The 13,647-nt window shown below is 41.1% G+C and overlaps 1 protein-coding gene across 1 annotated transcript in view; it reads right to left on the reverse strand.

Annotated features, from left to right (window-relative positions):
• Positions 1-9,642, reverse strand: part of LOC111865790 (ras guanyl-releasing protein 3) — a 98,157-nt gene extending 88,515 nt beyond the window's left edge. Inside the window, exon 1 of the mRNA XM_033751962.1 lies at positions 9,496-9,642. The gene's annotated coding sequence lies outside the window, so the exon portion shown is untranslated. The remainder of the gene's footprint in view (positions 1-9,495) is intronic.
• Between the last annotated feature and the right edge of the window lie 4,005 nt (positions 9,643-13,647).

Consider the following 13,647-nt stretch of genomic DNA (forward strand, 5'->3'; position numbering starts at 1 on the left):
GGATGATACTAGTACAATTGTTAAGAGTCTCAACCTAACAGATTTTACTAATTGTGCTAACAAAATTCTTCAAGATATGAAAAACTGGTTTACTACAAATTTGTTATCCCTGAATGAGGATAAAACACAGTACATGCAATTTCTAACCAAAAGAAGCTCCCTAATATACTTACATGTAATGTATGAGAGTAGAGAAATAGCAAATACTAGTAATGTAAAGTTTCTTGGATTGACATTAGATAGCACTTTTTCTTGGAAAAACCATATAGATGCAATTATTCCTAAATTAAGCTCAGCCTGCTTTGCAGTTAGAGCTATTAAGCCATTCCTGTCCCTCGAATCGCTTAAGTCAGTATATTTCTCATACTTCCATTCCATAATGACCTATGGNTACCCACGGTCTCATCTGTCACTGTACCAAAAAGGCTTACATTATACAGGGATTAAGGTTTTTAATAGACTGCCTGCTCCTATAAAACTATTGTCAAATGATATAAAACAATTTAAAAGCGCATTGAGGGAATTTATGTATCTTTATTCCTTTTATTCACTAGAGGAATATTTTAATATAATACAATAATATACTTTATAATTTTATTTTGATTTTATATTCATAATGTTTATATTTTGGTACTATTATATTTATACGTTGATTTTAGCATACTGTGCAGAAATGTGATAAATCCGTTATATGTTTAGGCTATTCTTATTTTATTGTACCTATTTTATTGTTGACAAAGCTCTGTATAGGAACTGTTTTTTCTTTTATAATTATCTTTGACATGTTCTACATCCTGTGGCATGTTTGTCAATAACGATTTATGGAACAAGTAAAAAAGTGAAAGTGAAAGTGAATACAAGCAATTTTAATGCACATTGATGCCAATATTGTTGACCAGCGCCATGTTGGTATCAGCAGTGAAGGAGCAAAGAAACTTATTAAGATGACGTGGCTTAACTGATGTTTGCAGACCTGTGTATTACGAAGGGGAGCGCTCTTTTTTCCCCGGTATATGGCTGCGTTGTTGAATATCAAAATATCAAAATATGTAATGTAAAAAGTAAAGCTATCCCTGTAACAGGCCGTGAAGGCCTATAGGTTTTTGAGACGTCAAGGCTTTCATATTTTCTAAATAATCGGCTCATAGATGGCGGTGAGGTTGTCAGTCTTACGCGCCGCCCGCCCTTTGCCCCCCAGGAAGATTCCAGGTAGTCATTTCTGCTAGAGACTGAATCGACCCCAGGGCCATAATGCGGCTGGAAGGATTAGGCCAATTGAAAAATCTGGTTAAAAAATTAATAGCATTTTCTTCCGAAACGTTTGGTACCTGTATATCAAACTCTAAGCTGCCACATACCAGAAGACCGTAATTTTCGCAGAAAGATTATTTCTTTCGCATCTTCGATCAAAATCGATTCAAGCTGCATATACGAGACATCCCATGCGAAGTACGTATGTTTACTTGTTGCGATAACGCATGTTACATTCCAGCACAGAGAGCAGGTAGTGCAACCGTCTGTCGTGGGAGATGCTAAAGTCTATCTACTCTATGAACCAGGACACGTCATACCTTGCATAGCCAACTTTACAAAAGAAAATTCTTGCGTAAGGACGTTTGAGTTTCCCACCGGCGCATAAATATCCTAAGCATGTTGACAACAGAACGTAGTAATTTCAGACGATGGCGTATCGGTTAATACCGTTAACTGACGATGACGTATCAGTCTACTTCATTAACCGACGAATGATGCAACCTCGTTCGTGCAGCAGACTGAGTATACTAGCACCACTCGGCACAGCAATCCTTCACCAAGGCGGAAGCTAGGCATCCTGATAAACATCACTACTGGCAAAACCGCTTACGGTAAGGAGAGGTTGGGGGAACTACTGCAGCTGTTACTCATCAGATCATAATTAAATTGCCTGTTCCCTCCCTCCATTCATAATATCTCATAAGCAGTACATAATATTTATTTGTTAAGTTATTCAACGAAGCCAGCAGAGATTCGAACCAGGCACCTGTCGAATATAAGACAGACGCTTCAGTTAACTTTCTCGGTCTTATTTATTGTGAAAATATGATAGACTAGGAGCTCCGCTTTTTCTAAGGCATTAAACTATTTTCAACCGCTCAAAAAAAATTGTATCATGGTTTCTAATCAATTTAGAGGCATGTCTGTCTGTCTGTCTGCGTTTATTGTAGATTGTAATTGGTTCTGAAGAATATGTTACTGGGGTTTTGGACTTTGTCCATCGTCCGGTATTCTAGAAACTATAAAACACAACGCTTCGGAAACTGGATCTGTTTCGTCCTCTGGTGAAGGGGAGACACCTACTCTGTTGGGTCCTCTAGAAAGAGTTAACCTCAAACACTGGAGGGCCCAGCAGAGTAGATGTCTGTACCTCACATGAGGGCAGAAACAGTTCGAGATTCCGAAATGTTGTGTTCTCTAGTTTCTCGAATACCAAACGATGGGCGAAGTCCGAAAACCCAGTAATTCTTAGTGAGATTATTGTGTTTGTGTTATCCTTTGCTGGCAGCAGCCTTGCGACAGGCTGATCCCCTGTCCAAGGAGTCCTACCAGCTATCCATAAGATTAAGAAACTGGAAGAAGCGGCCAGGGTCCAAACTGGTCTGTAGAACCATTAGTGGTATCAGTAGCAGAGACTTCGCTTTGCGTACCATCAATCAACAATCATAAAGCACAGGTTTAAGTTAGCATTCCCCATGAAGATTACGACAGTAAACGGCAGAAAGACTACTCTACAGCGTCGTTTGCATTTTAATCAGATTTCTTTTTTCAAGTGACTGGTCCCAGTAACTAGAACATACGAGACAACACTTTCAGTGGTTCATGAGCAACGCGCATGCCCCTCAAGTTGCAATATGCAGTAAGAAGGCTGTTGTGAAAATATTATCAGAGGGGAATAATGAGGTACAGAAATGACTGTCAGCCGGTCACAGTGGCCTCGAGGTCTAAGGCATGAATTGCCTTCGCTCGCTCAAATATTTAGAGCGTGAGTTTGAAACCCACTCAAAGCATGGATGTCTGTGTGAGCTTTTATTCTGTGTTTGTGTCGTCCTGTATCTAGGTAGCGGCCTTTCGACGGGCTGATCACTCGTCAAAGGAGTCTTCCCATCTGTGCAAAAAAGATTACGGAGCTGAAGAAGAGACCAGGGCCCAACAAAGGACTGTAGAACCATTGATGAATGAATGAAATGGCTGTAAAGTTAAAGCAGAACAGACGAGAACTGTTGAATAAACAACAAAACAAACTCCGTGGTTTTAGTCCGCAAGCGAACTATACCGACCGAGCGACCGCCGCTTGTCGGCGAAGTTAGTGCCAAGTTTTGCGAACAGAGGGTGTCACGTGGTCAGCGCAACGGTTCCCCACGGCCTTTAATCTCGGTTTTCTAGACAGAAGCCGCTAGTTCCTTGAAATAGCTCCTCAGTTATCTTCACGAGGCTGAGTGAACACCGTTCCAGACTCACTACTTCTCAGAAAATCTCCGGGAATCGAACCCCGACCTCTGGATCTGTAGCCAGGAACTCTGACCGCTAGACCACAGAGGCCGTCAATGTTGAATTAAAGAACTTGAGAATCAAGTTATGCTAACGATTTCGAACAGCACACTAGACGTGATGACAAAAGAAAATATAGATAAAGCAGAATAGCCCAATTTCACTATAGTGTACGTGTATGGTGAAGTTCTGTCTCCGTTAATTTGTTGCAAACAGGAAATTTAAGTAAACATACTATTTTTTGTTCCCACAGCGCTGATTTTCAACGACTACATGGCACCACATCCCAGAAGACAGAACTCAACTATACAGGTATGTAGGCATGAAGAATACCGTCTTCTGAGATGTGGTGCCGTGCAGATCTTGTGTGAACCGACGTATCGCCTCCATTATCAGAGTAGAAATATTCGCAAGCGCCACATCATAGAACACGGTATTCTTCATAGTCACCGCTGCGAAAACCTCAAATCCTACATGAGTAAGCAAGTTTACTATTTTGAACAAAATGTATTGTCTCCTTAAGGTTTTTCAAACCCAGTGTTTAGGAAACTGGATTTGCCTCCGTTATCAGGTGTAAGGAAGGAGAGGTTCCTGCTCAGCTGTGACCGTTACAAAGAGTTCGTGCCCCCTCCCCCTCAAGTTAACCCACTGATAAGCGAGTCTTACTTTTTTTCTATATATGCCACGGCGTAGTTTGATAGATATGTAGCAACATTTCGGAGGAACCGCTGTCTTTGTCTTCAAGATATGTACATATATTTGTATTTCGGTGATCTTCGAATGTGTTTGGAAGACCACTGCTGACTATTCAATATACAAGTTATGAAGTCTGCACCTAGCTAAGAATTCTTATTTAATTATTTCGAGATATGTAACGCTTACCGCAAAATCGTAGACGCTTCCGTGTAATATGTCTCTTACGTCCACCCGATTTAAACCTCAACTGGAATGTACAGACACGTTTTATTAAAAGGAAGCCGGGATTTTTCAGTCTGTATAGCGATAGGCTACAGGCTGGACAGCCGAGGTTCGATTCTCGGCATAGGAAGACATTTTTCTCTACTCCACAGCGTCTAGACCGGCTGTGGGGTCCACCCAGCTCCCATCCAAACGTAACCAAGGGTTCGTCCCTCGCGAGTTGAAGCGGTCAGGGCGTGAAACTGATTACTTCCGTCTAGTGCCGAGATCATGAATGGTGTAACTATACATCCACTTAACCATGGCGTGGTGCTTAATTAAGAGCGATAACTTGCCTTTTTTACCCCATCCTTCCAGCCGCACTATGTCCCTGGGGTCGGCTCAGTCTCTAACAGAAATGAGTACCAGGAATCTTTCTGGGAGTAAAAGGCGGCCGGCCGGCGCATAAGGCTGACTACATCATGGCCATTTGTAAGCCGATTTAAAGAAAATGTGGGAGCTTCGACGTCTCACAACCCAATGGGCCTCCACGGCCTGTTACAGGAATAGCTTTAACTTTGTTTTACCAATATCAAATTTAATAAAGAGTCCGTTTAGCGGTTTTTGTGTTACTTCATGCATACACAGTTGTGAATCTGCCTAAATACAAGAGTTACAAACGCAGTTGAAAATACTGACACATGATGGTCAAAAAGAAACGCCCATGTCGAGAGAATGTGTTGTAAAAGACAGACAGGAAGCCATGATGCAGGAGGGAGCTTGGGATCCTCGGTCAACGTTGCAGAGCCTGTACCAATATTGTTTTGCATTCTACGCTCATCGAACAACGTGCAGGAATGTGGACACCGCCAGAATATTTTAATTAGCCCGTCACAACACGAAGCCAGACTTGCAAAGAAAAGGCCTCATTCAAACAACGGAAACAAAAGTCGCGGCAACGCTCCACACTCACACTCTGGAAGTGCTCAGTTTGAATCTCAGCCGGAACATCTGCAGTCCTTCACTACATTTTCCATTGTTTTTCCTCGGCCCCTCCAGGCAAATTGTGGGATAGCACTTCGATTAGCCCACGGTTGCGTTCATCCAAATCCTCTCCAAGTTACCCTTCTGTCATTATTCTTCCGTTTGGTGCTATAGACTCTAGTTACTGAGAGCGTTGTTAAATAACCATCAAAAATTAATTTATGCTACAGGAGATTTCCGGGCTCAATTCTCGGCCAGAAGATTGGCTATCATGATTGAGATTCCTTGTGGTTTTCCTCCGTACCCACCAAGCATATATTGTTAGGTAAGCTATCCCTGTAACAGGCCGTGGAGGCCCATAGGGTTGTGAGACGTCGAGTCTCCCACAGTTTATAGATAATCGGCTCCAAAATGGCGGTGAGGTTGTCAGCCTTACGCTCCGAACGCCCTTTACCACCTCCCAAAAAATTCCTGATACTCATTTCTGTTAGAGGCTGAATCGACCCCAGGGATATAGTGGGACTGGAAGGATTAGGTCAACTGAAAAATCCAATGACCTAATCAGGAATCGAACCCGCGGCCTTCCGGATTGTAGCATAGTGCTTTAACCAATTAGTACATAGTACTTCAAATAAGTCCACGACAGCTTCCTTCTTTATCCTTCCCTATTCATCAATCATCTACTGATGGCGTGGAATTCTTGTTCATTGCGGTTAGCTCGGGCGTTATGAGTTGGACAGTGACAGTGACAGAGAAGTGAAGTGTCGCAGACAATAAATTCATAGAAACGGAACAACGTCCGACCTTGAAACTTGGACAAAGGCAGCAGCTAATTATATTTAGAAACAGCGAGTGATATGATAGTAAGTAGTCTGCAGCGGAAGGAAAGACAGCCTTGATCTCCTACCGCAAGAGTCACACCATCTACAACAATACTATTGTATATTGTCCATGGTTTTGGTCTGTGTTTCTTTTGTGAGTTAATTTACTACGCTAGACTACATATCGTCGAATGGTTGGATAGTAGATGAATTGGAAAGGATTTACCAGGAAGCGGCTGTGGCCTAATAAAGGTACAATCCCGATATTTGATAAGATATACCAAGGAAAGCCTCGAAAAAAGTCAGGATAGTTAATGTGCCGCCTGAGATTCGAACCTTCTACCTCCTGAATACGAGTCTAGTACGCGAAACTAAGCATATAATGTTCAACGTTGTCAGATTTTGTGCAGTGGGGAAGAAAGATGATCATACAATTCCTGTAAGCAAAACGTTTTTCAATTTAAATCACCATGCTCAGAATCTAATGCAGCGTACGTGTGTTTCAGTTACCATATGATGCGGACTGTACTTGTTTTCATAACTCTTCAAAACATTCGATCCCAACGCCACCATTCGCAGTCGACCGGACATTTCATCACCATGTACTGACAAATTGCTATTAACTGGTTCTGGAGCCCACTCAGCTTCCTATCTAGTGGATACCGGGTGCTCTTTTTCCGGGGTTTAAGCTCCTAAAACTGACCACTCACCGCCATCTAGTACCAAGGTCAAGAACGATAGAGCTGTACTTCCACTCTCCCACATATCTTCATGGCAGAATGCTTAATTAATTTGTTAAATACAGGTGCAAATTTTTGCTTTTGTCTTACATATTTGGCGACAAATAGGATCGAACCCAAGGCCAATACGTTAACGACCACCGGTAGCCTATTTATTATTTGAAAAGTTCTATCTTCTAGGTTATAACGCTGTGTAGTTCGTTGAAATTCAACCGAAGTTTCGGACAAACATTTCGCCTCCGTCTCCAGGATAGAATAAGCCAAGCAAGAAACCAGCGTGAAGCAGGTAGCAAGCAAGACTTTTGACTTTCAACGGACTACACGGTGTTATATCCCAGAAGATAGAACTCTTCATAACTACCGCTGAGAGAACCTCAAATCCTATATACACGTACTTGTTATTTGTTCAGTCAGTGCAACGGTATGACCATCTAACCTCACGCACAGCAATCATTTTTGAGAAGGTAGCAGATGCTCAGCTACTCACGAAATTCCTACCGTTTTGTGAAATATGAAGTTTCAAGGAACTAATTTTAAGACGTTGGTATGCTGTTATAAATACTCAAATTACTATGCGTTAGCACAGATCAGATACGCCTCTGTAACAGTACAATGGTTAGACCTCCACCTCTAAATATTAAACTACAGTACAACTGCGTACCACTACTGCTATCAGCACAACACCATCATTGTGACATGTGTATACTGGCAGTTAATAGCACATGTCGTACGGCACGCTACAAGTACAGAGCGTCTAAAAATTAGGTAAACTTTCCAAACATGTAATGTACAAAACTCACACGGCCCTATGGTCCTCTACGAACCTTGACTTCCTTTGTGATCGAAACACAGTTTTAGCGAGGCCCTGTTGAAACGTCGGAAGTACGTGGGAGCGTAGTTGGTTGAGGCACTATGCTACAAGGCTGACGGTCGTGGGTTCAATTATCGGTGAGGGCATTGGATCCCCCCCCCCACTTACCTAATCCCTCTAGCCGAACTATGGCCCTGGGATCGAATCAGTCTCTAACAGAAATGAATACCACGAATCTTCCTGAGGGGTAAAGAGCGGCCGGTGCGTAAGGCTGACAACCTCACCGCCGTCTGTGAGTCGATTGTCTAGAAAATGCCTCGACGTCTCACAACCCTATGTGCCTTCACGGCTTGTTACAGGGATAGCTTTACATTTTACCTCTTGAAACTTCAGTGAATCCATGACTTCCAGTATTAGCATAGTGACGTTTCGGGAGAACCGGATGTAAGAGTTTTGGCCCATCCACATGAATATACCTCACCTCATTTCACTCACCAGAAGTGGTCGCATATCCCGTATAAATAAATTAAATTGCAAAAAATATTTCTTATTCGCGGTAGCGTAGTTGCTTGAAGCATTATGATACAAGCCGGAAGGAAGCGAGTTCAAGTCACGATGAGGTCATTGGACTTTTTCAATTTACCTAATCCTTCCAGCCGCACTATGGCCCTGGGGTAGACTCAGCCTCTAACAGAAATGAGTACCAGGAATTTTCCTGGGGAGTAAAGCGCGGCCGGCGCGAAAGGCTGACAATCTTACCGCCATCTTTGAGCCCATTGTCTAGATAATATGGAACCCTCAACATCTCACAACCATATGGGCCTTCACGGCCTGTTAGAGGGATAGCTTTACTTTATTTCTACTTTTATTTTGTTTAAAAAACCACGATTACTTTCTTGCTCGAAGACGTTTAATTAATAACATATATTAAAAACCATGACGTAAATACAGCAAACGGTAATAAAGACATGTGAACACCGGTATTAAAAAAAATACAGCAATAAAATTCTGGGATTGTATTTGGGAGATGTGTGTTCACTCTCGGCTGGGGCACCGACTATCCTGACTGGCGTTCTTTGTGGATTTACTCAGCCGCTCCAAACAAATACTGGGGTAGTACCTCGTATAGGTCACTACCGCGTCCTTCTCAATCCTTACCATTTCATCTTTTGCCAATCATCCTACCATTCGAAATATATTCTGAGATACTGACAGCATCGTTAAATAAACAACAAAGCAGAACCAAACTGTCGTCCTCGTGAGGTATATTTTAAAAACTGTTGTTGTGTTTTTGTTAACTGGAAATGTATTTCCGCTGATCTTTGGTACATATCGTGGCCATCAACTGAAAGTAATCTAATCATATTAAGCAACAATGCAAAATAAAAAGTGTTTTAATTAAGATAACAATGGCAGTTTCATTCAGAGTGTCCGAAACGTTCGTATTACTGTGACGAACTTTCAAGAAACTATTTTTAAACGCAGGAGGGTGAAATTTGACGTCGTATAGGGTGCCATTTAGACCTGCGCGGGCCCCGGAATAGGGAGAGGTTGGGGGGGAGGGAGGTCCACAGAGCTCAGCGCCCGGACGTGTCCAACATCTCCACGGGTCGTCGTACCTACAACCCCTTTATACAGTTCAAATTTACCCTAAAGTGCCTCTGTTTTAAATAAATAGAAGCGAAGAATTTATATAAAACGTAATATGAAAACTTACCGATCGCTTGCAGCTTTGTCTAATGTTCCCAAAAACCGATCGTAGCCCGTAACCTATGACGCACACGACAAGTGACGATGGGGAAAGTACAGAGAATGTTTTAGATTACGGCAAAACCTGTCTCTTTATCCACAGCGACCACCGATAAGCCTGACTGTTGTCTCACTACATGCTTGTGCTCCACCTGACTGAAAACAATGGCACCTTCGTTAGGCACGTCACATATCGCCAATACATGGGCGTTCACGATTCCAATTGCTTTTGGCGGTCATTGTCGCGCACAGGACGTGGTTCCAGGAAGCCAAGTCCATTGTCTGATAAAAGGGGTGCATATACTGAGGTGACTGATGAACTGGAAAAGATGGGGGNGGGGGGGGGGGCGAGATCATGTATTATTCCGGCATTTGCATGGTGGAACTGAGGGAAACAGCGAAATACTCAGTCAGGATGGCTGGTAACCCGGCGGATTCGAACCAAGCAACACCCAGAATCTATACCAACATGTTTCGCATGGAAATAGTGTAAGAAATAAGGCCTAAATTTTAATATTGAGTTCTTCACGGCATGGAAAATGTTGATCACAATCTCTTGGGGTGTGATACCGTGCAGCCTGGTAGGCGATTAACAACCCTCTACTTATATCTTCAAATGTAAAATCTACATGAAGCAATCTATATTTTAATATTATTTGATATCTTTCATTACACAGTCAAGACAGCCACACAATAAAAAATTACATGTTTAATATGATGAAATAAATTTATTTTTTAAAGATTGTAGCAAGGTCTTAGTTGTGTTATTTGTATACATAAAAGGTGTATTCTAAAAGCAACCTCCACACTTGTCTCTGGGTTGGCTACTCTGCTGAAAAGGGGGAATGGAATAGTTGGAGAGTCTAATGCAGAAACATTTCAAGTCATCATGTCAAAAGTTCGTCTTAAGTGCTGCTCTTTAATGGTACCTGCCTCGTATTGATTCCATGCAAAATTTCAGCTGCACATATCAATAAAACAAGTTAGGGCATGTATGCATACATTAACTGTTCTGGCCATTCTATACCTTCCATTTATTACCTCACAACAACAAGACTCATGGAAAATGTACTGGGCATAAAATGTGCCCTATTCTCCACACTAGTAAGTTGTCCCTACTTACTTACTTACTTACTTACTCATGGAGCTGAGCCCTTCTGGAGGAGCCGCCAATTCTGCAGCTACTCTGGAACCCGAAAATTCATCACCGTGTTCACAAGAGCCTCCCACTGTCCCTATCCTGAGCCAGATCTATCCAATCCATACCATCCCATCCTATCTCTCTAAGACCATTCTAATATTGTCCACCCACCTATGCCTTGGTTTTCCTTGTGGTCTCTTTCTTTCTGGCTTTCCCACCAATATCCTATGCGCATTCCTCGTCTCCCCCATTCGTGCTACATGACCTGCCCACCTCATCCTCCTTAACTTGATCATTTTAATTATACTTGGAGAAGAGTACAAGTTATGAAGCTCCTCATTATGCAGTTTTCTCCAACCTGTCACTTCATCTCTCTTCGGTCCAAATATTCTCCCCAGCACTCTGTTCCCAAACACCCTCAGTCTATGTTCCTCCCTTAATGTCAGAGACCAAGTTCCACACCCATACAGAACCACAGGCAAAATTATAGTTTTGTATATTCTAATTTTTATGTTTTTGGACAACAGATGAGAAGACAAAAGAAGTTCCTATGCATAACTAATTAGGTATTATGCCATGAAGGTGTGTTGGAGAGTGGATGTATAGATCCACATATTCTTGACCTCAGCACTAGTAGCAGGTGAGTGGTCAGCTTAATAAGTGGCCACTTTATCCCCAGGAAACGCCCCACCCCAGTCCACATTGGATAGGAGGCTAGGTGGGCACCAGATCAGTCTAAATGATGTGAAAAGGAGAAAAATTCTGCCCCTGTTTGGACTCTAAAATGTTTATGCAAAAGTTTTCCACTCTGATATATATTTAGAAAAATGTATGCAGAAATGCAAGTGAGTCTTCATGTGAAGTGTAATAAAAACTGGCATGCGTTACCAAACGCTAAAAAAGTTCCCTAGTTTCAACTTTCATGAAAATTTTTTCGATGGTTCTAGTCTTGTTACTTGCAGCCACGGCAAAACAAATATGTGCATTTCTGCAATTTCTTAATATAAGATTATAACTTTTATTTGAAACATTCTGTTACAAGGTAAAGCTATTCCTGTATAGGCCATGGAGGCCTATAGGGCTGTGAGATGTCAAGGCTCCCACATTTTTTCTAGACAGTCAGCTCACAGATGGCGGTGAGGTTGTCAGCCTTACGCACCGGCTGCCCTTTACCACCCAGGAAGATTCCTGGTACTCATTTCTGTTAGAGGCTGAGTCGACCATAGGGCCACAGCGTAGCTAAAAGGTTTAGGTCAATTGAAAAATCCAATGACCTCATCAGGAACAATCCTTGACCTTCTGGCTTGTAGCATAGTGCTCATCCAACTACACTACCACATGCCCCCTTTGTTACAAGGTAAAGAAAAAAGTGCTCTGTGAAAAATTCAGTTGAAGACTGTGTACTATAAACTTGGTTATATATTTTCACTCTTAGATAAAGTTACTTTCATATTTCCATTTCCTATCAGTATTATAAAAATACAGAAATTAAAATTTATGTTCCTACTGCAGTCACCTGGGTTATGACACATGTAATCTGGTCCTCAGGGTACACTGAAGATGGAGGCAGTATATTCTTCTGACATGTCTGTGCACAACCACCAGACTACATGCTATCATAATGCACACCACAATGTATATATTTACCACCATGAAAACCTCAAATCTCACATGGGCTTGTGTTTAACCACATACTGCATGAAACTGTCAACAAATACCTAGCTTTAAAAAATGCAGTGCTAAAAGGTACTCCTGAATATCATTAACATGATTAAATTATTTTTCTTGCCCATTTTTCCAATCTATAAATATATGGCTGGACAGATATATCACAAATGCTCATCTGCTGCAAATTTACCTGTGACTCGGCACAGGATTAAGGTTGTAAAGAAAAAGACATTATAAAGTGCTACTAAAATGATGTCTAAAATTCTGTATTTGCTGTTTAAAATGGTAAAACTGAAAGGAAAATTATAGCAGTCAAAAATTTTTATTTTCACAACCTTCTTTAAGAACTTGCAATACATTTACAACTGAACTCTCTTCCTCAGATGTAACATCATGCAGTCTTGAAGATAACAACCATTGTTTCAATACTGAGGTATAGCTATGAATAATGGGAATAGTGATGAATAATGAACTGGATAGGATCTAGAAGTTGGCAGTTGTGGACTAATCAATACATTATCCCAGCATTTGTCAGAAGAACCTTAGTCAGAATTGCAGGTGTCAAAGCCAAGATTCAAACTGACCACATTTCATATGTAAGTCTAGGTTGTTACCTGTACACCAACCTGTGCAGTCACTGAATCTTTAAACGCCAGTTTTAATATGTCGACATGTCAATATGTCGAGTTTTGATCTATGAATTATTATATCACTACTCAAATTAACTATGATCAGATAAATTTAACATTTGTGACAGACAAAATTTCTGGGATTAATTACTGATGATACTCTTTCATGGAAACAGCATATTGCTTATGTTATAAATAAAATTTCCACTGCATGTTATGCATTGAGAAATATAAAATATATTGTCCCTTTAGATCAGGGGTCTCCAAACTTTTTGAACCGCGGGCCACATTAGGTAATCCAGCACTTTCAACGGGCCAGATAAAATGAGAAATCAATAACTCTGGGTATATGAGTTTTATTGAAAGCACACAATTTCATAAACTAAATACAAAGTACGTGAGAATAAATTATCATATATTAATGACAACAGACAGTAGCAGCAAATGCTCATATTTTCATCACAAATTATAATAAAACAATTAATGTGAATGATGGAACTCTTTTTGCATTCTTAAAATCTGATTAAATTGAGGTTCAAATTTTGAAACACTAATCACAAGTAGCGACCTTAAATGTTCATCAGATAAATTTGTCCTGTATTTCGACTTGATGTACTTTATCTGGGAAAAAGTTTGTTCACACAGATATGTCGCCCCAAAAATGGAGATAAATTTACAAGCA

The sequence above is a fragment of the Cryptotermes secundus genome, unplaced genomic scaffold (genome assembly GCF_002891405.2).
Source record: "Cryptotermes secundus unplaced genomic scaffold, Csec_1.0 scaffold683, whole genome shotgun sequence".
Taxonomy (NCBI): domain Eukaryota; kingdom Metazoa; phylum Arthropoda; class Insecta; order Blattodea; family Kalotermitidae; genus Cryptotermes; species Cryptotermes secundus.